The following is a 21257-nucleotide window of genomic DNA, read 5'->3' as shown; positions in this document are numbered from 1 at the left end:
AGCCATTTGGGGAGTGAACCAGCGCATGTAAGACTTTTTTGTATCTCACTCTGTCTGTAACTCTGTCAAATAAATAAATAAAATCCTTTTAAAAAAAAAAAAAAACTTCCTGAAGCTATACAAACATTGCTTTCAGAAGCCTTAACTTCTCAGCAATTTGTAAATTTCATGAGGTCAGAGACCTTCTTTGTTACATTACTGAGCCCCCCAAATCTAGCACAGAGTGCTTGTTATAGAAATAGGCCTGAGACCGAAACCCGCAGGCTAGAAGTTTGCTGAGGACAGCTCTCTCCCATCCAGGAAGGACGTGAGAAGCAGGACTGGGCCAAGGAAGCTGTTGAACTGTGCTGCTGTTGGATGAGAAGCTTCAGCTGATCCCACTGGGACTGTGGGGTGGAGAGGACCCTTCCTAACTGTCTCAAATCTAGGGTAAGGGTTGGAGCCAGTCACTGAGTTCCAGCTGGAGGAGGCTTGATCTTGGCCAAAAACAATTTCCTTATGCCCTTGGCAATGCCTAAAGAGAGACTCAGCCATGAGCTGTTGGCTGTGCAATACTCCCAGGACCTGAGGGAATTTAAATACCTCAGAACTAACGAGGGGCTCCAGGCCAAGTACCCCAACAATGCTCTGCTAGGGTCTAACTGAATGGCATAGCCAGAGCTATCATCTGCAGCATGCCCTAGGCACTGCAGAGTGAGCCTGATCTTCTCATCTGTCCTCAAACACGGGACTGATTCCTTCTCACCTGGATACTTACCTATTTCATGCCACCTGCCTGGGGTGCATTTCCTTTCTTTTCAACCTGAATTTTCAGAGCCCAATTCCTGGTCTTGATTCCCTAGTTCTCTGGCTAATTTCTCTTGAAACTCTTGAAAAGTCTTAAAAATCCACCAGGTGCAGACACATAGCAATAATACAAGCCAAATAAAGAGGTCCCTGCTCATATTTTAAGGCCCTCCCCTTGTTTGTGTAATCTAGCCTTGCTCTTGCAGGCAGAGCTGATGTTTGCCCACTATACCCTTATATAGCATATACGATTATATCACAATGGGTCTTTCACTAAGTGACAAATTCCTCAAGTCATAGTGTTGTGGGCTAGATTGGGCCAAAATGAATATACCAAGCTTTACCTTTTACTCAGAGAAGAATTCTAAGTACAGGCTCAAACACGGCATGCAGCATGATGTTTATTTAGAAAGTGAGAATATACAGGCCCATGAGGGTTTCATTTAGGGAGATTTAGCCAGGAAAGGTGAAGGAGGAATTCCATACGCTGCTCTGCTTGTCCTGGGTTCACAGGTGAGGAGAGAGAAAAGGGAGAGCCCCTCCCCTTCACCGGGCTTTTACTAGCTGCCAACAGCAGAGGGCTTACAGAGTGCTGCCCCCAGTTTCCAGGTAAGGGGAGATGCATCTTGGGGAGGGGTCATCTGAATTGTGATAGGACTGCATGGAGGTGGGGTAGGTGTGGTCTCCAGCTCATAAACTTAATGTATCGCCCCTTTTTCACATCATTAGCATGTCATTTGTTTCCCTTGTGCCTGGCACAGTTTTGGGTACATAAAAGATGCCTAAGAAAGTTCGGTCAGATGAAGTAATGAATGAGTGAATCAATCAGCCAATTAATCAGAATGGAGGATCTTTCTTAGCACACAAATTCAGTTACTCTTACTGTTTTCCTGACACTTCATAATTGTTGCTAATGTAGTTCACAAGCAGGATCAGGAAATAAACAACGGAATAATGAGTCTGCCTTGTGTAGTTCACCAAATCAGCACAATAAACTCATGTCTTAAATACACACAAAAAAGAGGGGGGTACAATTGCTGCTGAAACTCTACTCTAGCACAATCAATTTTAATTAGCATCGCTCACTCTAAGAAATGATAAGGTATCAGTCATGGTAATTGCCAGTGTTGACAATTAGTCAAAATCATTAACATTCCAAGACCTAAGATAATACAGACTTACCGAATTTAAAGATTTAAAGAAAAGGCAGGGAGGAGCTGTTTTGAAGTGCCCTCAGTTTTGCAGAATCTCAAAAAACATCCTGTGAAAGACCATGTTCGGTTGTCATCAGGGAGCTAAAGAGAGATTACCTAGGAACTGCCACTAGCTGGTGTCCTTTCTGTCCTATTATTGAATCCTACCAGGGAGATTCTTCTAAACAAACCAATGTCATTATGACATCACATGTTTCCAGGGTTTCCCCAGTGCCCACAGGAAACCCTGGTTTCCTTTGCAATGGATCACAGTCCTGGCATTTCTAGCTTCATCTCTTACTTGCTCTTCCATCCTCCCAATGCTTGCATCTTTATACAAGGATATTCCTTAAAACCAGAAGCAAACTGGTATCTCTTGACAAGGTTGATGGGTCTCCTTATTTACATACACTACCCCTCACCCCACATTATTGCCTGAAAAACTTCTCTACTTTTTAAAACCCAATCCAAATGACGTCTGTCTTCAGGAGGAACATCTTACTCCTTCTGGGCATTATTTTACGTGTGTGTGTTGAGGGGGGGGGCACTCCATGTGTCTCTTACCACCCACTATATTATAATCACTTATTCACCTATCTTCCAATAAATCTGTGTGTTCTAGGGGTTCCTAACAGTTAGCCCAGTGCTTGACAAATGGCCAAACTGTAATACTTGTCTATTGAACAGACAAAGCAAAGTATGAATGGAGAGGAAAGTGATTGAATAAATGAACAAGGTAATAAATGACTGAATAGGTATAGATACATTTACCAGAACAGTATTCCTCAGCCCAGGGCATCTGGATGGCCTGACTATAAGCCTCTTTCTTTAGCACCTGCAACTTCTCTTTCTCCTTCCTGAATTCAGAAAAGAATAAACAGCATGCAATATCTTCACAATTCTAAGTTGGGGTCTATATTAATTTGTGATCTACATTAGATTCACTATATGTAACATCATCAACAATGGAAATTTAAAAAGTACTTTCTAGATTACTGATAGTAAGTACTTTATATATAGCTCCACGTTTTATAGCATCTTTAGGAAATAAGGGCTCTTATTTTTTAAAGATTTATTATATTTTTATTTGAAAGTCAGAGTTACACACAGAGAAGAAAGGGAGAGGGAGGGAGAGAGAGAGAGTCTTCTATCTGATGGTTAATGGCCAGAGCTGCGCTGATCAGAAGCTAAGAGCCAGGAGCTTCTTCCAGGTCTCCCACGCGGGTGCAGGGGCCCAAAGACTTGGGCCATCTTCTGCTGCTTTCCCAGGCCATAGCAGAGAGTTGGATCGGAAGAGGAGCAGCTGGGTCTCGAACCGGCGCCTATATGGGATGCTGGCGCCTCAGGCCAGGGCATTAATGCGCTGTGCCACAACACTGGCCCCAGCTCTATTTTACAGGAAAGCAACTGATTCAAAGAGAAGTTTAGAAACTTATCTTAAGTTGCTAACTAGAAATTGACTCTGCCTCAGTTTATTTTTGTAGGGTTTAATAAAAAGACAACACAATACAGTAAGCTGGTGAACACCCATTTTGTAAAGAACCTAGATGCCCCCAAACTATGCTGCCTGTATATACTCAAGAGTCTCAGGGTAGAGTGTCGGGATGATGATGGGAACAAAGCAAAAATAGGGAGATGTTATTTCCTCGAACTTACTCTAACTTTACAAAATCAGAAGAGAAATTCTAGGTAGAAGTTATAAGGAAACATACATAAATTACTATAAAATTAAAAGATGGACTTTTAATGGTATTAATATTCTCTCCCTGCTATTTGCCTACTCTCCTCTCTGTTGAGTTCCTCCTACCTCTTTTCTAACTCGTTGGGAGCATCAACAGCACTCAATTTCCCACTGAATTTGATCTCCCCTTCTCCTTTACTTCTGAAGCCATTGGTCATTCGAGGCTAACTCCTCTTCTGTTGCCATAGCCATTGCTGAGTTCACATTTTTCTGTCTCTTGATTTCCTAACTCCAGTTTTGTCTTCCAAATTTGAGCTCCTATCTACTATTTTCCTAATTTTTTTACTAAAATTAATTTGAATACAAAAAATAAAAACTTTGGCTACAATCATCGTATGTTATCTATTTCTTCCGGGACAGAGAACAAACGCCTTTACTTGGAGTAAATAAACATCTCCAACCTGGCTGTTGCCTACTTTACCTTAACTTTATTTCCAGCTGCTCTACCCCAGTCATCTTTCACTGTGTATCCCTGAGCATCTATCACTCCATTCCTTTGCTCATACAAAGGTAAACATTTTTATCTTTTAAGGGATAATTCAAAGGGTATATATATATATATATATATCTTCCAACTCTACTGAAAAATCATATTCCCCTATTTTCCTCTAAGACATCTATCTCTATGTAATCATTTATGGAATGGCAGTATGCTCTTTATTATATATCTTGTTTTGCAAAATTTCACACTCCTTTAAGTCATGAATCATGTTTTAGTCATAGCTGTATCATCAGAATCTAGGGTAGTGCTTGGCATATGAAAAAGATTTAATGAAAGCTTTGAATTAATTTTGACAAGGCAGATACATCCTCATAAAATCACAATCTCTGGCTTCTCCTAAGAAATGGGAAGAAACTAGACCTGAATTTCCCTCCTCTGGCAATAAATGGAAGCTGTCCCCACCAGTTTGCTGCAATCCCCAGAAACCTACCTAGGATTTCCCCAGCCAGCCTCACTCACTTAAGGTAAATAACTGGCTTCTTTGGACCTTTCAATTTGTGATACAAATTCCAGCATCAGTTGGAGATTTTGGTTTTAGAAATGGTTTATTCCAACTTCAAGATGTATGACTTTGAGTACCATTTTCAAACAAAAAGCGATCACTACCAGCGAAGGAACCTGAATGACTCCAGTTTTGAGTTCTTTTATAAAGAAGAAATCAAGACTTTATTACCTGTGTGGTCTTTTGGAAAAGTCAGTTAAAATATAAGTTCATGAGCACTCATTGTTGTAAGAGAACTAACTTAAGAAAGTAATGCCAACTCTATCCTGTGTTGATAAAAATGTAATTTTGCATGTATCTGACAAAGGAAGCTGAATTTCAAAGCTGGACAATTCTAATTGTTTCTAATTGTATTATGCAAACGTTTCCAATATATTAATCTATTTAACTTATGGTTTTACTGTACTGAGGTCCCTAGGAAAACTTGCAGGTTTTTCTCCACTCCCCCTCCCCATCCCCCAGGATAAACATCTGGAACTCTAGAGACCAGATTAAGGATCTAGGAACTAGCCCTGATTTGTCCAAAGCTCTGACTTTAACAATGAGGGCTGGACTTTATGAAGTAAATATGCCCATAATATTTGTCTCTGACTGAGTTTTAGAGCAGAATTGGCTGATCTGATATTATATTATTTTCTCCCTCCTCACCAATCTATCTACCTATAGCTTCCAAAGCCGACTGTATGTTTAGTACAAGAGAGTGGCTTTTCCCTCTATAGCCAGAGATGTAGGTGATTTGGAGAAGGACCACATGAGCTTTCAGCATGCTATTATAAAAACAGTATTAAATTATAAGAGGAGGATGATTACAAATAGTGGCATATCAACTTTTCAACACCCATAGTCCTTTATATATTATTTTCCCCATAGTAGTGGTAGAATCTACTGAAGAAATGCAAGTTCTAAGAGCCAAATCAAGTTGGCTTTCATTCCAAGCACCTAAGTGTCTTGCCTTCCATTCATGTCTCAGATCAGGTACAGATAGTATCCTTTCTATGGAAGCTGGTACATATTTTTCTTTCTTTCTTTCTTTCTTTCTTTCTTTCTTTCTTTCTTTCTTTCTTTCTTTTTTTCAGCTGTCGATCTTTCAATGTCCTCATTATGGGCATATTTACTTCATCATAAAGTTCAGCCCTCATTGTTAAAGTCAGGGCTTTGGACAAATCAGGGCTAGTTCCTAGATCCTTAATCTGGTCTCTAGAGTTCCAGATGTTTATCCTGGGGGATGGGGGGTGGGGGTGGAGAAAAACCTGCAAGTTTTCCTAGGGACCTCAGTACATTTTTAAGTACCATATATTTGGATTTTTAAATTTAATATGATTTGTATAGTTACCTGATTTTAGTATATTTACGTAGATTGTGACAACTGATAACTATGGATTTGTTCTAACAATCTGTGCTTTTTATTTACTCTTCATTAAAAAAGATGTTTCCCCTTAATTTCTCTATTCTATTGGATTAAGTTTTCTTTATTGCCAATATTTCTCTCTGCTAGTTTAGAAGATATTTATATGTATTCTTAAAATAAAAAGCACTTGACTTAAAATACAAAGTTGATTTTTAAGAAGCTCTCTATTCTTAAGCAAAAGAAAAACTATTGAGACCTGTTTTAAATCAGATCAACTTCTTCATGTCTTACCTTTAGATTTTGCATAGTATTGTAGTAATTTCTTATTATTAAAGCCACAAATCCATGACTATTTTCTTACTCTATCCATTTAATACCAGAAAAATGACACTGTTGCAATTCCTTTTACAACAGTGCTTAACACACAGTACGAATACATACTTTTGGACTGAATGAATAAACACAATATTATTTGTTTTTTACAATGAGCAGTTATTGAGATTTACTCACATTTTCATCTTTGTCTTTTCTCTCCATTTTTCTTGCATATTGCTTATTTCATTACTTAATTTTTTTTCAACTTTTATTTAGTAAATATAAATTTTTAAAGTACAACTTTTGGATTACAGTGGCTTTTCCCCCCATAACCTCCCTCCCACCCACAACCATCCCATCTCCTACTCTGTCTCCCATCCCATTTCTTCATCAAGACTCATTTTTCAATTATCTTTATATGCACAATATAGTTTATATACAGTAGATAGTTTACATTTTCTCATAAGTTTTTTCAGCTTTTTGTCTGCAAGTGTCTTGATTTTAGCCATACTTCAAAAGATAGCTTAGCTGGGTCTAGAATTCTGAATTGATAATGAGTTCTGAAGATATTTTATTGCCACCTGGCTTCAATCATTACTTCTGATAAATTTGCTATGATTTTATCATTACTGGTGGCTTTTTAGATCTTTCCTTAGTCTATACTGATTTTTCCATTTAGACTAAACTTTATTCTGGAATAATTATAGCTTCATTAAAAGGTATAAAACACAGTACAGTTGGGTTTCATGTACCTTTCATCCAAGGTCTCTTCAAAGACTACATCTTACATAACAACAGTAGGATGCCCAATCCAGGAAATTGACATTGTTGCAATGTATGTTTATAGTGCTATCCTATTTCATCACATGTATGGATTCATATAGTAACTGCTCCAGTCAAGGTTTATTCTATTACTACAAAGACCTTCTTCATGTCTTCCCACCCGTTCCACATTCCCTAATCTGTTGCAAGAACTAATCTGTTCTCATCTCTATAAACTTGATATTTTGAGAACAATATGTTAATGCAAAACACACAGTATATGATCCTTTAATATTGGATTTTAAAAAATTCATTGTACTTGTCTTGAGATCCATTCAAGTTGTGTGTATTGATTATTCATACCATTTTTTTGCTGTGTAGTATAGTATGGATGTGCCAAAGTTGGTTTAACTAGTCAATAGTTGAAGGGCATTTTGTTTATTTCCAATCTGGGGGTATTGAAATATGTCTGCCATGAATATATTTGTGCGGATTTTTTTGTGTGTGTGGATCAAAGTTTTTATTTTTCTAGGAATGAATTCCCAGGAGTATGACTGTTGGTTTCTATGTTGTATTTTTTTTTTTACAGTCAGAGTTAGTGAGAGAGAGAGAGACAGAGAAAAAGGTCTTCCTTCTGTTGGTTCACCCCCCAAATGGCCGCTACAGCCAGCGTGCTGCGCTGATCCAAAGCCAGGAGCCAGGTGCTTCCTCCTGGTCTCCCATGCGGGTTCAGGGCCTGAGCACCTGGGCCATCCACCACTGCCCTCCCAGGCTACAGCAGAGAGCTGGACTGGAAGAGGAGCAATCGGGACAGAACCAGCGCCCCAACCAGGACTAGAATCCGGAGTGCCGGCGCCACAGGTGGAGGATTAGCCTAGTGAGCCATGGCGCTGGCCAAATTTTCATATTATTTACTACTTTATTTCTCTGTATACATTCCAGCTATTTTTGTACTCCAGTTCACTAGTTATATTTTCAAATACATCCCAACTACTGCTTAAACCCATTTTATCAATTTTGTTTATTTTAACAATAGCAGCTTTTATTGGGAGAAATTCCATTTGGTATCTTCAAAATTTTTCCTTTCCTTTTTCATGCTACCTTGTTTATTTTTTTAAACTTCAATTCCTTTTCATAATTTTATTGATTTAAACATCCCTCTTTTATAGTCTCTGTTCACCCTTTATATCACCTAATGTCCTTGGGCACTTAATTTTGTTGTTTGGTGACAGCAGATTCTCCCTCATATTCATTTGAATCCTTACATGCTTTTGCAGTTCCAAATTTTTTATTTCTCCATATTTCTCTATGGGAATCCTGTGAAGCTTGGATTATATATCCTTGGATATTTTCTCCTTATTTTTGCTTGGTATCTTAGGGTCAAATTTGGATTTGGTTTAGAGTTTCCTATTGCAGGAGAGTATACACTTAGATCTCCAGTCCACTTTCATTTTTCTTAATTCTTTCTCTTTTGAAGATTTTATTTATTCATTTGAGAGGCAGAGTTATAGCCAGAGATAGGAAGAGATAGAGAGAAAGGTCTTCATCTGCTGGTTCACCCCACAAATGGCCGTGCAACAGCCAGAGCTGGGCCTATCAGAAGCCAGGAGCCAGGAGCTTCTTCTGGGTCTCCCACACAAGCACAGAGCCTAAACACTTGGGCCATCTTACACTGGTCTCCCAGACCAGAGCAGAGAGCTAGATCAGAAGTGGAGCAGCTGGGAGATGAACTGGTGCCCACATGGGATGCCTGCACCACAGGCAGAGGCTTATCCTACTAGACTAAAGCACCAGCCTCTCTTAATTCTTAAAGCAAAAAATTTTCCCTGTCCTTAAATCAAAAGGATTTCTAAATTTCAGCATTGTCTCTGTGTTAATAAGTGAATATTACTTAGTATACTCTCTTATCTAAAGTCAGGCTTTATCAAGGTTTTCTCTGTTGCAGTGTGAGAGAGTCCAAATATTAGTCTCTTTTCCCAGTGTGGAATTAAAACCCATGTCCTGTAGTTGCTGGGAATGAAATTTCTGCTCTTCACTCAAAGGTTTATAGTTACTATTTTAACTGACTGGGTTTTGTTTTGGCTTAACTCTTGTATTTTCTGCTTGATTTTTCTTTGTGGGCTCAGTTTAGCATTTACAAATGCAAAGGTTTATCCAGATATTTGATGTTATAATGCTTTTCAGGTTACTTGACCACCACACTGTCAGAAAAGTAAAATTGTATAGGTCCTTTTTATATTTAAGTTTTACATTAAATTTCAATGGTCTTTGGCATCTATTATCATCATCCTTCAAAATGTTAACAGTCACCATACTATAAACTCCCATTTTGTTTTCCTCCAGAAAAATATTCTACAATGAGACATTTAAAAACATGACTCACATTAAGGACAGAGATCCTACAGAAGGAGTAAGTGCATTGAGGCTTAATGCTATAACGAGTACTCAAACAGTATATTTCACTTTGTGTTTCTATGGGGGTGCAAACTGTTGAAATCTTTACTTAATGTATACTAAACTGATCTTCTGTTAAAAAAAAAAAAAGAAGAAATTATCAATTCCCAACTTGACTCTCACTGGGATTAAACATGACAATAGGTCTGATCTGATTTCATCATCATTTAAAAAATCATCTATTATTTTTCACTTTATGTTTCTGTGTGGGAGCAAACTGTTGAAATCCTTACTTAATGTATGCTAAACTGATCTTCTGTATGTAAAGAGAATTGAAAATGAATCCTCATGTGAATGGAAGGGGAGAGGGAATGGGAAAGGGGAGGGTTGCGGGTGGGAGGGACATTATGGGGGGGAAGCCATTGTAATACATAAGCTGTACTTTGGAAATTTATATTCATTAAATAAAAGTTAAAAAAAAACATGACTCACTGCTGTTTTCAGCTTAATAAACAATGTACATTCATACATTCAATTTTTTTTTATTGACAGAGTTAGACAGTGAGAGAGAGACAGAGAGAAAGATCCTCCTTCTGTTGGTTCACCTCCCAAATGGCCACTACTGCCCAACTATGCTGATCCAAAGCCAGGAGCCAGGTGCTTCCTCCTGGTCTTTTTTTTTTTTTTTTTTTTTTTTTTTTTTTTTTTTGACAGGCAGAGTGGACAGTGAGAGAGAGAGAGACAGAGAGAAAGGTCTTCCTTTTGCCATTGGTTCACCCTCCAATGGCCGCCGCAGCCGGCGCCCTGCGGCCGGCGCACCGCGCTGATCCAATGGCAGGAGCAAGGTGCTTCTCCTGGTCTCCCATGAGGTGCAGGGCCCAAGCACATGGGCCATCCTCCACTACACTCCCAGGCCACAGCAGAGAGCTGGCCTGGAAGAGGGGCAACCAGGACAGAATCCGGCGCCCCGACCGGGACTAGAACCCTGTGTGCCGGCGCCACAAGGCGGAGGATTAGCCTAGTGAGCTGCAGCGCCGGCCCTCCTGGTCTTCCACATGGGTGCAGGTGCCATCCTACACTACCTTCCTGGGCCACAGCATAGAGCTGGAGTGGACGAGGAGCAACTGTGACTAGAAGCCGGCACCCATATGGGATGCCGGCACCACAGGCAAGGATTAGCCAAGTGAGCCAGGGCGCCGGCCCCAGTACATTCAAATTTTTAAAAGTCCTGCATCTTACTCTCAAGTGATGATGTTATGCCCTCATTTTAGAAACCCAGCTCTGTTTAGCACATCAGCATAAGAATCAGAAAGTCACTACTGCTACAAGCCATTTCCCAGGGAGAAATGAGTATAACCATGGAAGTCAGTCCTACCTATGAAAACATGTTCCTTGTTATTTTATCCCAAATGCTTAATCAATGCCTAGGACTTTACTAGCAATTAGAGTAACTCACAGAGGTACAGAATGAAGCATCACGAGGGGGCTGCTACATCATTTAGTCAAGAGATTATCCGCTCGAGTTTGGTGAGAAACCTTTTGGGAACTGGGGAGTAAACCACATTTTAAAAATTAATAACGATGTACCCAAGTTTCCAAATTATTTGCTTTTTAATTTTTTAAATAAATGAGACAGAACGGGACTCAAGGTTATCTTAAAATGTCAGTCTCACTCATGTGCTTTCCGATATGCTTACTTGAGCAGGAGAGGGACTGAGCTGTAACAAGTACAGGAGTAATTGTGCACAACCCTGGGGCTGCTCATGGGAGTGCATGAATATCATTTTTCATTTGTATTGTGAAGGAGAAAAACTACTGAAAAACATCAGTCTAACCCAGAAAATTCATTTCACAGATGCAAAAACCAAGGCTCTGTGTGAATCCACAGCCTACATTAGTGACTTAGATGAGATATGAATTCAGGTCCTTTAGGTTGTGGTCCAGTAAACATTGTTCTGTATCACAATGGAAAGTGAGTATTTTAATCACATCTCAATGGAAGATGGCATGCTACTTGGTTATATCAGGCTTTCACATTTTTCTCACTGCACTGAGGTATGTTCTCACTCGATCAGATTAAAGCTGACAGAGATGAAACAGTTTTGGGCAGATTTCCTTGGGTTGGCTCCAGGGTCTCTAATCTGCATTTCATCACGATACAAGCACATGTTTCCATCATTGGTACACCCGTCTGCATCAGCCGAGATGTTAATCACATGCTAACCCAATTTCCACTATGAATTTATTACTTACTCTTCATTTAAGTTCATGAAACCTAACATGAGTCCCAAATAAGCATAACAACTTTAACAAGAACATTTTGGCTCGAGGACCATGCCCATTAGGCAACAGAACCCAAAGAATGAGCCTTTGGAACTGGGTAGGGGTAAAATCAGTCTCGCAACAATCCCTTGCGGACTCTGCAAAAGATCATCGTAACAAATTTTGTTCCATCATAGAAGTTGATATGTGTGAGCAAGTCATGATTTGACAATAAAATAAAGTCCTTGTTTTAACTCCATGTGACTCAGTTGTATCAAATTGATCCGCAATTTCTAAAATTAGAGGCACGGCCTTCAGACAAGAGTAGAAGATGATGGAGTGCACAGGAGGCGAATGGAAGCTATAATGGGAAGGCATTTTGGAAGCAGAGACCAAATGCAAATTGGTTGTTAGAGAAACTATTCAGATCCATCTGGTGGCTGCATGTGATGAATACTAGAAATCCCATCAATGGATATTCATTTTGGCAATGGCAAAGGGAAGGAAAATAGAACAAGTCAGGCCACTAGAGTGTGGATGTTGGATTTAAACCTTGCAAATGTGCAGCAAACACTCCTACCATGTTTTAACTGTTTTCCCACGAAAGGAAGTAAGTTTTTAGTTTAAAAAAAAAAGTAAGAAGTGTCAGAGACATGATAACTATATTACATAACTGAGGAGGGGGGTGTCTCTTTGTCTGCTGAACTTCCAGATTGTCTGTCTAATTTGATTTATTCATTCATTCCACCCACATCTGTTCCTGAGCACCTGTTATATGCCAGGCACAATATCAGGCACCCAACATACAAGATGATAAAATGGTATTCCAGTCCTCAAGGGTCTCTCAATCTAGTGGAAGAGGAAGTTGACCCTAAGACAAACTCAATGAAGTTATACCAACGACCACTCAGATATAGTAGTCATTAGTTATATGCTTACTATTTTCTAGCTACTGTTTCAAGTACTTCAGACATATTATCTCATTTGATTGTCATAGACATCTACCAGATACGTATAATTATTAGTATAATTTATTTCTCTATTGCACAATGGTAAAATCAAGGCACTGAGAGTTACGTGATTTACCCAATGTCACACAGCTAGTAAATGGCAGAGCTGAGATGTGAAGTCAGGCAACTTGGCTCTAGAACCCAAACTCTTAACTTATGTAATGAGTTCTGTCTTAACCTAAAAGATAATGTGCAATATCAGTGGGAAAGCCTCTGTCTCGATGATATGAGTGGAAGGATGTCAGGGTGATAACAGCACTGGTAATAAAAGAGGGACATCTTTGCTCAGGAGGAGACCCTTTTGCTAGGTCTTAGAGAAGGCAGTCTGAAGAAGTGTAATAGCATGGGGGCACTGGGCAGAGGAGGCAGGGTGATAAAGCCCATAATGTGATGTTAACTGGGGAGGAATACAGGAGCAAGAATTGCCTTTCAGGATATTTTTTTTTTTTTGACAGGCAGAGTGGACAGTGAGAGAGACAGAGAGAAAGGTCTTCCTTTGCCATATGTTCACCCTCCAATGGCCACTGCAGCTGGCCCGTGCTGATCCGAAGCCAGGAGCCAAGTGCTTCTCCTGGTCTCCTTTGGGGTGCAGGGCCCAAGCACTTGGGCCATCCTCCACTGCACTCCTGGGCCACAGCAGAGAGCTGGCCTGGAAGAGGGACTACAGGGACAGAATCCGGCACCCCGACTGGGACTAGAACCCGGTATGCTGGGGCTGCAGGTGGAGGATTAGCCTAGTGAGCCGCAGCACTGGCTCAGGATAACTATTAAACCTTTATTCTGCTTTTCTCTGAATTCTTAAACTTTGTCAGAAGAATTTTTGTAGACTGAAAATAAAAGCAGTTTTGACCAACTGACAAGTTCTCATAGGAATGTTTCTTACTTTACAGCTCTTCTTGCATGGATGTAGAAATAAACTGCATTTGGCTTGATTACCTTGTACCTAGAAGATATTTTCTAATCAATAAACACAATCTAGGCTTCAAATGCAGTTGGGTCATTTAAAGTCATGGATATTTCTTAGCAAAAAAACCTTCAAAATGTTATCAACATCCCTGGTCATAGTTCTGTGCAGTCTCGGGTAGGAAATGACTCCAATCTCCCAAGTTTTCATGATTCAAATATTCAATCAGATAAAACAAGGGTGAAAATAATGAAGCCTTGAGAGGATGTGTTTCATCAAGTAGAAAATAATTTAAAAGGCGTTCTTAAGGATGCAAAAGTGACTGTGAAAAAAATACTGCTTCCTGCCAAAGAGAGGATTATTCCAGCTCACCAGAAAAAGAAAAAAAGAGAAAAGATGACACCTGTTGACATTTTAATGCTAATACGAGTTCTGTTTTCAGGCTGGAAATTATGCAAACAAAAACATAAATATAATTTTTTTCACAGCTGTGTAAGTGAAAAGACATATGTTGAGAAATTAGAGATGACTATTACTCATTATTCAAAATTTGCATGGCCACTGAGTGAATCCAGTATTGGAATTAGAAATGTACAATGCTTTTTAATTAATTTAATTTACATTGTTGGTTGATAAAAGCTACAAATAACCACAACACTGCAAACTCTTCCCCGGGCTCCATAAAAACTGCTCTGTTGTTCACAAGGTCCAGTACAGCTGGGAATTTCTTTGCTCACCCTGAAGGAAAACAAAGTAGGCTTTTGTGGTTGAAAGAGAAGCCAGGAGTCAGGGGTAGGTGGGCCAAAATCACCACAAAGCCTTCCCCCAACCTCAATTTCGGCTGTTTTAACAAGTTCTTCAACCAGTTAAGGAATGAGAAATACCACGCAGGCTGTTCAGGGGTAAAAAGAGGCTGAGAAGGCAGAACTGGTTGAACAGACATTTCTTATAGACTATTTCCTAGGTGCCTAGAAGTGTGATCAGTGTTATGGCATCAGAGGTGTCACATTGTATGTGACCTGGCACAAATTCTCTGTTTTGAGTTTCCCTTCTGTAAGATGTTGGGTTGGGAATGACCAGCTTCTCTGAGGTTCCCTCTAGCTCTGAAACCTGGATAATCTCTCTCTAAGCAAGGGTCACAGTCTTCAAGAGCTCCAATTTATACAAAATTGTTAAAACTGGCACAACTGGGGCCGGCACTGTGGCTCACTTAGTTAATCCTCTGCCTGTGGCGCCGGCATCCCATATGGGTGCCGGCTTCTAGTCATGGTTGCTCCTCTTCCACTCCAGCTCTCTGCTGTGGCCCGGGAAGGCAGTGAGGATGCAAGTGCTTGGGCACCTACATCACATGGGAGACCAGGAGGAAGCACCTGGCTCCTGGCTTTAGATCGGCGTAGCTCCGCCTGTAGCAGCCATTTGGGGGGTGAACCAACAGAAGGAGGATCTTTCTCTCTGTCTCTCACTGTCTAACTCTGTCAAATAAAAAAAAAAAAAAACTGGCACAACTAAGGTAATGAACTAAATGAATAATGAAATAATGAAAGTAAAAGTACTGGGGGAGTGGCTATTGACCAAGCACTCAGATGCTCTGCACCTCTCTGACAATGTGCTCAATCCCTTTCTCTATCCATGTTGCCACTGAATCTTCAGGCAGGATCTATCACTACCAGAGGATGTGAGATGGTTAAGATTACAGAGATGGAAGATGTCAAGGTGGGAAGCAAATTTTTAGGTCTTGCCATCTTCAGCACCTACCTCAAACAACTGCCCCATAGTGCCAATAACAATACCAGGGCAGTGCTCCTGCATTTGTTTGAAAGCAGTGTGGTATAAGAGGAAGACCACAAAGCCTGGAGTCAGACAGACTGAGATCCATCCTGGCACTGCAATGTTGGACTTGGATGGTGCTGGGTCTCTAGGCATCTTGTCTCAGCTGTAAAGTAGGAATATCATGAACCTAATAGAGTTGTTTTAAGGCATAAATAAGATTGAATGTGTGTCGGGGCTGGCACTGTGGCGCGGTGGGTTAATGCCCTAGCCTAAAGTGCTGTCATTCCATATAGACACCGGTTCGAGACCCGGATGCTCCACTTCTGATTTGGCTCTCTGCTGTGGCCTTGGAAAGCAGTGGACGATGGCCTGAGTCCTTTGACCCCTGTGCTCGCATGGGAGACCCAGAAGAGGGTCCTGGCTCCTAGCTCCTGACTTCAGATTGGCGCAGAACCGGCTGTTGCGGCCAGTTGGGGAGTAAACCAGCAGATGGAAGACCTCTCTCTCTCTCTCTCTGCCTCTCCTTGCTCTGTGTAACTCTGACTTTCAAATAAATAAATAAAAATCTTTAAAAAATAAAAGACTGAATGTATGGCACAATGCCTATCAAAAAGTACAGAAATATGAGATATTTCATTTTCTCCCACTCTTTGCTTTTCCTGTAGTCTCTTTCCTTTCTGGCTCAGATTTCTTTCCACATCCCTTCTTGTTCTATTAGTGTCTATGTTTTATCAGCGTCTCTAAAGGTTTGCCTACAATTTCAAACATGAGAAGGTCATCCTTTAGCCCAGTAGGGAGATTACTCTCCCATATTTGAAACATTCTCTCAAATACCACACATGCATTCATCCTGAGCTGGGCCTGGTACATGCCAGCTCCCTAGAAGGAGAGAGAGTGAGATACAGACAATTGCAAATTGCAGCCCTTCATTAGCCTGTCTGCCAATATTGACTCTGCAATTTTCTAGTCAACTTTTCACCCACCCAACTCTCCCTTGGCTCTTTACTTCTGACCTGCGGCCGCCCTCTCTTCCCTTTCAGCTTCCTCTAGAAACTCCGCTTTGTCCATGTGGCTGGTTGTGTCCTGGAATATGTTCATTGAAGGCCAGAAAATGGCTCAGTGATTGATATTAGGCCAGCCATTGAAGACTACATCCTGCCATTGATGCGGCTGCCTGGAGTGGAAAAGTGCAACATCTTTGGATGTACATCCTTTTTCAGGACAGAGAAGCAAGCTGTAAAGAACATTGAACCCAGATTCCAAAGAAAAGATGGATCTAATAAATTAAGAATCTACTAGGTGCCAGACTCTTAATTTTCACAATTTTAGTGGTTAGTACCAAGTACTTTTCTAGTGCTTTAAAAATATTTATTTAATTCTCACAATAATCCTATGAGATAAATAGGAGACTGGGTATAGAGATGTTAATTAATATGTTCAAGGACACACAACTAATAGGACCAGAGATAGCATTTTTGTAAAAATAAATTTATTTTTATATTCACTTGAAGGGCAGTGAGAGAGAAAGGGGGGGGGGAAGAGAGAGAGAGAGAGAGAGAGAGAGATTTCCTTACCACCACTTCACTTCCCCAAATGCCCCGGACAGCTAGAGGTGGGCCAAGTGAAGGCAGGAACTGCATCCATGTCTCCCACATTGGGTAGCAGGGACCTAAGTACTCGCATCATCATCATCCATTGCCTCCTAGGATATGCATCAGCAGAAAGGTGGAATTGAACTTAGAGCCAGACTCAAACCCAAGCACTCTGATCTGGGATACAAGTGTCCCAAGCAGCATCCTAATCACTGTGCCAAACGCCCACCCCAGAGGTCAGTCAGTCTGGCTACTGAGTCTTGACTCTGAGCTATTGTTTCACACTGCCTCTCAGTAGAGGGGGCAGCAGGAGTCTCTTAGGGAATGTGATTGCAGCCTGTAGCTGATCACTGGGAACAGAATTGAGTGAGTATACTGGAGAATAGCACCTGTCCATGAGCATTCAGGTTATGTGGGCATCCATGAGTGGGACGTAGAGAGGGAACGAAGAGTGTTGATTAGTCTAGCCAATCGGTTAAGGGAGCGGACTATTAAGATATGGTCTTCCATGTTATTATTATCATTATAATTCCCATTACAAAGATGAGCACAGCAAACCTACAGAGGTTTCATAATTTGTGCCAGGCAGGATTTTAAGCCAACACTCTAACAGCCTTTAGCACATGCTCCTCTAAAAGCTCTCAATGACACAAAGTATCCTAAAACTAGATCAGTATTTTATGTGCATAAGTTCTACAGCCAACTAAGACTTGCCACATGCCTAAGACATAGGCACTGTTACCATTTCTCATTGATATTGATACTGTCTCAAAAGAACAGGCACAACATCTAGAAAGCATGGGAGAATTTGCACTCTGGGTAGAGCCCAGAGCAATGAGTGTGCTGTGCAAGCAGCCAGGCTCAGTTCTGGGTACTGGTGGTACCCACTATAGCTTCATGAAGGGGCCTGTGAAATTGCAGCCTCAGGAATGACAACTAACTGCAAAGAGGTATGAGACACACTTCTGGTGACCCCAAAGTAGCACATCTTGGCGTTTATGCTGTCACTTCCCTCTCGTGGGCCCTGAGAAGGCTTGGATAACCCTCAGAGTGTTGTCAGCATGATGATCCCAGGCCCTCTCAAGCTTCCTTGAATTACCTGAGGAGTGGTCTCAGTCAGTTTGTACAATCTCATGCCAAGGTGATATAAGCAATGGTATCTTTGCACAATTCTGTGCTGTCACTTCATATCTGTCTTTGCAATTAAGGGAGCCTCAGGGCTCATGTGTGACTGGAGAGCAAGAAGGAGGCTCTTCTAGGAGGAGACAGGCAGCTCCACAAGCCTGCCAACTGGATTGACGTATGAAGCCAAAGATGGGGTTGAGGCTACTTTGAACAGGAATAGCCTTAGGCCTGCGGTACTCAGCCCACCTGAGTTCTCTTTCCCAACCCTCAACCCTCCCCAACTTGAAGCCCTGGTTGCCCCTAGTCCAAAGCATCAAAGATCGTCTTGTCAGAGAATCATTTCATTGCATACTGTGACTATGTCACTCCATCTCCCAAGCTCTCAATGGTTCCCCAGGGCCTGTTGGATATAAACCAAGCTCTTCAAGCTGGATATGACAACCTGTTGCTCCTATCCTCAACTTCCCAGGCTCTCTAAATTGAAATCAACACATTTAAACTGCATGACTACAGTGGGCTACTTGCAGCTCCCCAAATGAGCTGTGGGAGACACTGGACAAGTACCTTAAACTCTTTGTTCTTCGCTTACTTCATTCAGAACATCACAGGACTCTGAATAAGCACTCAGTAAATGTCAGTTATTACATGATTTTTAGCTGTGTGCAATGATATGCATTTTTTTCTGACATGTCTGCTGGGTATTTATGAATACATATCAGATTCACAGCCTTATGCTGTTTGTCTGTGCTTGTCTGCCTCTCTCCCTCTCTCTCCCCACTCCCAACTCTCTCTCAAGCTCTCTATTCCTCAGATACAGGAGTATTTTCCTCTTCATGAAGATCACTCTGGGTGATCTTCCAACCTGGCTGGGTTCCTACAAGCTCTTCTCACACTCAGGGAATTCTCTGCAGCTGCAGGAGCATGACAGGCACAGAAGGCTACAGTCATAAAAGCAGAGCTGGTGTTTCCTATTTCTTCCCCATATCCTTGTCTCTGTCTTCTCTTACCCTAAGCTCTGCTCCTACACCTGGTTCCCCCAGTTAACTAGCTGGCAACATTTTTCGGGGTGGGGTAAACTCCCTTAGCCGTTCTGTTTCTACTGCTCTCAGGGTTCAGTTATGAAGGCTGTGGTTGGCCCGCTCTGAGTTCCAGCTTGTGAGAGTTTGTGGGGATGGCAGGTGAGTGAAGCAAAAACTGCTACAGGTCTCATTCTGCTTCAGTCAGTAGCATTTCATATTCCAGAAAAAAAAAGAACTGAAAGACTTTCCAATTCCAATTTTGGCCCAGTCCCCTTGTCTGCCTGTGATTTTGCTTCAACCCTGTAGAACTGGAAGCTGGAGATCAGCCAGCTCTGTCAAGCTGAAAGCTATGAACATCATAGCCACACATCAGGGACAAAGGGAGTGAGTTTCTGTTGGCAGATGGGCAAGCTGGGGTGCTGACTGCTGTCCGGGGTGTATTTTTGATTTTAAATGTAGGACTGGGTTGGGTGTTTGTTCTAGTGGTAAAGACGATGATTCAGACATCCCCTTCCCACATCAGAGTGTCTGGGTTGGATACTGGCTCTGGCTCTTGACTCCAGCTTCCTGCTAAAACAGACCCTAGGAGGCAGCAGATGACAGCACAAGTAATCCAGACATCCATGTGGGAGACCCAGATTGTGTTCTGACCATTTGGCTTCAGCCTTAACACAACCCTAGTCATTTTGGACGTTTCAGGAGTGAAGCAGTGAATGAGAGTTCTCTCTCTCTCTCTGTCTCTCAAATACATATATACATAAAATGTAGGATAGTTCTCATCCTCATCCCATTTGTACTTTCACTTTCTTGCAGATCAAGATGGTACACAAAGAAGAAAAGAAGAGAGGGAGGAAGGGAAAGCAGAGAAAGTCCTCAGAGTGGGACCACAGTGGGCTCCAGTTCCTTAACCTAGATCTCCTTGATGCAAATGAAGAATGAGGCTACAGTGATGGGCAGGCACATGTCAGGGAGGACTTTGCAGGAATCTGTAAGACATTTTTTAAAAAAAATTCTTTTATTTATTTGAAAGGCAGAGTTAGACACAGGCAGAGGCAGAGAAAGAGGTCTTTCATACCTGGGTTCACTCCCCAAACAGCCACAACAGCTGAAGCTGGGCCAATCCTAAACTAGGAGCCAGGAGCCAGAAGCTTCCCCCAAGTCTACCATGTGGGTGCAGGGGCCCAAAGACTTGGGCTATTTTTTACTGCTTTCCTGAATAGGAAGTAGAGCAGCCAGGAGCTGGGAACAGTGGCAGCTTTACTCGATACACCACAGCACCAACCCCTGGGCTTGTTTTTAAAAAGGAGATCAATATCACCAGAGCAGCTAAAGAGAACAGAGTGTGTAGTATAAGCCAGGCAAAGTTCTATACACTCAGTGTACTTCACCTTCATGGACGTTAACCTCATCTAATCCTCACTGCAACCCCACTTTCTATTTTTAGTATCATCACTTAACTGATACAGAACATTGAGCCACAGAGAAGTTAACTTGCTCAAGATTAACAGCTCAAAAGTGACAGAGCCAGGATTTGAACCCAAGCCATCTGCTGCCAAAGTCCATCTTCTTCATCATTAACCTAAACTACATCTGAAGGGATGAGGTTTCTGTTTGAGAATAATCAATGTGGGGTAAGAAATCGGGAACTGGGCCGGCGCCACGGCTCTCTAGGCTAATCCTCCACCTTGTGGCGCCAGCACACCGGGTTCTAGTCCCAGTCGGGGCACCGGATTCTGTCCTGGTTGCCCCTCTTCCAGGTCAGCTCTCTGTTGTGGCCAGGGAGTACAGTGGAGGATGGCCCAAGTTCTTGGGCCCTGTACCCCATGGGAGACAACGAGAAGCACCTGGCTCCTGGCTTCGGATCAGCGCTGTGTGCCGGCCGCAGTGCACCGGCCACGGCGGCCATTGGAGGATGAACCAATGGCAAAGGGAGACCTTTCTCTCTGTCTCTCTCTCTCACTGTCCACTCTGCCTGTCAAAAAAAAAAAATCGGGAACTAAAACTGGATACATAAGGAAAAAGCAGATACTGG

General features: G+C 41.7%; 1 protein-coding gene and 1 long non-coding RNA gene across 5 annotated transcripts in view; one reads left to right on the top strand and one right to left on the bottom strand.

Annotated features, from left to right (window-relative positions):
• The window catches only part of DAB1 (DAB adaptor protein 1), a 911827-nt gene that overhangs the window by 715043 nt on the left and 175527 nt on the right, over positions 1-21257 (bottom strand). The window contains exon 1 of one of the 4 annotated variants that reach the window (XM_051857729.2): positions 1969-2010. The exons of the other annotated variants lie outside the window; for them this stretch is intronic. The gene's annotated coding sequence lies outside the window, so the exon portion shown is untranslated. Of the gene's footprint in view, positions 1-1968; positions 2011-21257 lie in introns of those variants that run through there. 4 annotated transcript variants of the gene reach the window in all.
• LOC103350170 (uncharacterized) lies at positions 995-16942 on the top strand. The gene is made up of 4 exons (XR_007924062.2): positions 995-1395; positions 4564-4686; positions 9493-9559; positions 16530-16942. It is a non-coding gene; the product is annotated as an uncharacterized lncRNA (long non-coding RNA).

This window comes from Oryctolagus cuniculus, chromosome 7 (assembly GCF_964237555.1).
Source record: "Oryctolagus cuniculus chromosome 7, mOryCun1.1, whole genome shotgun sequence".
Taxonomy (NCBI): domain Eukaryota; kingdom Metazoa; phylum Chordata; class Mammalia; order Lagomorpha; family Leporidae; genus Oryctolagus; species Oryctolagus cuniculus.
This window is presented reverse-complemented; position numbering and strand designations above follow the sequence as displayed.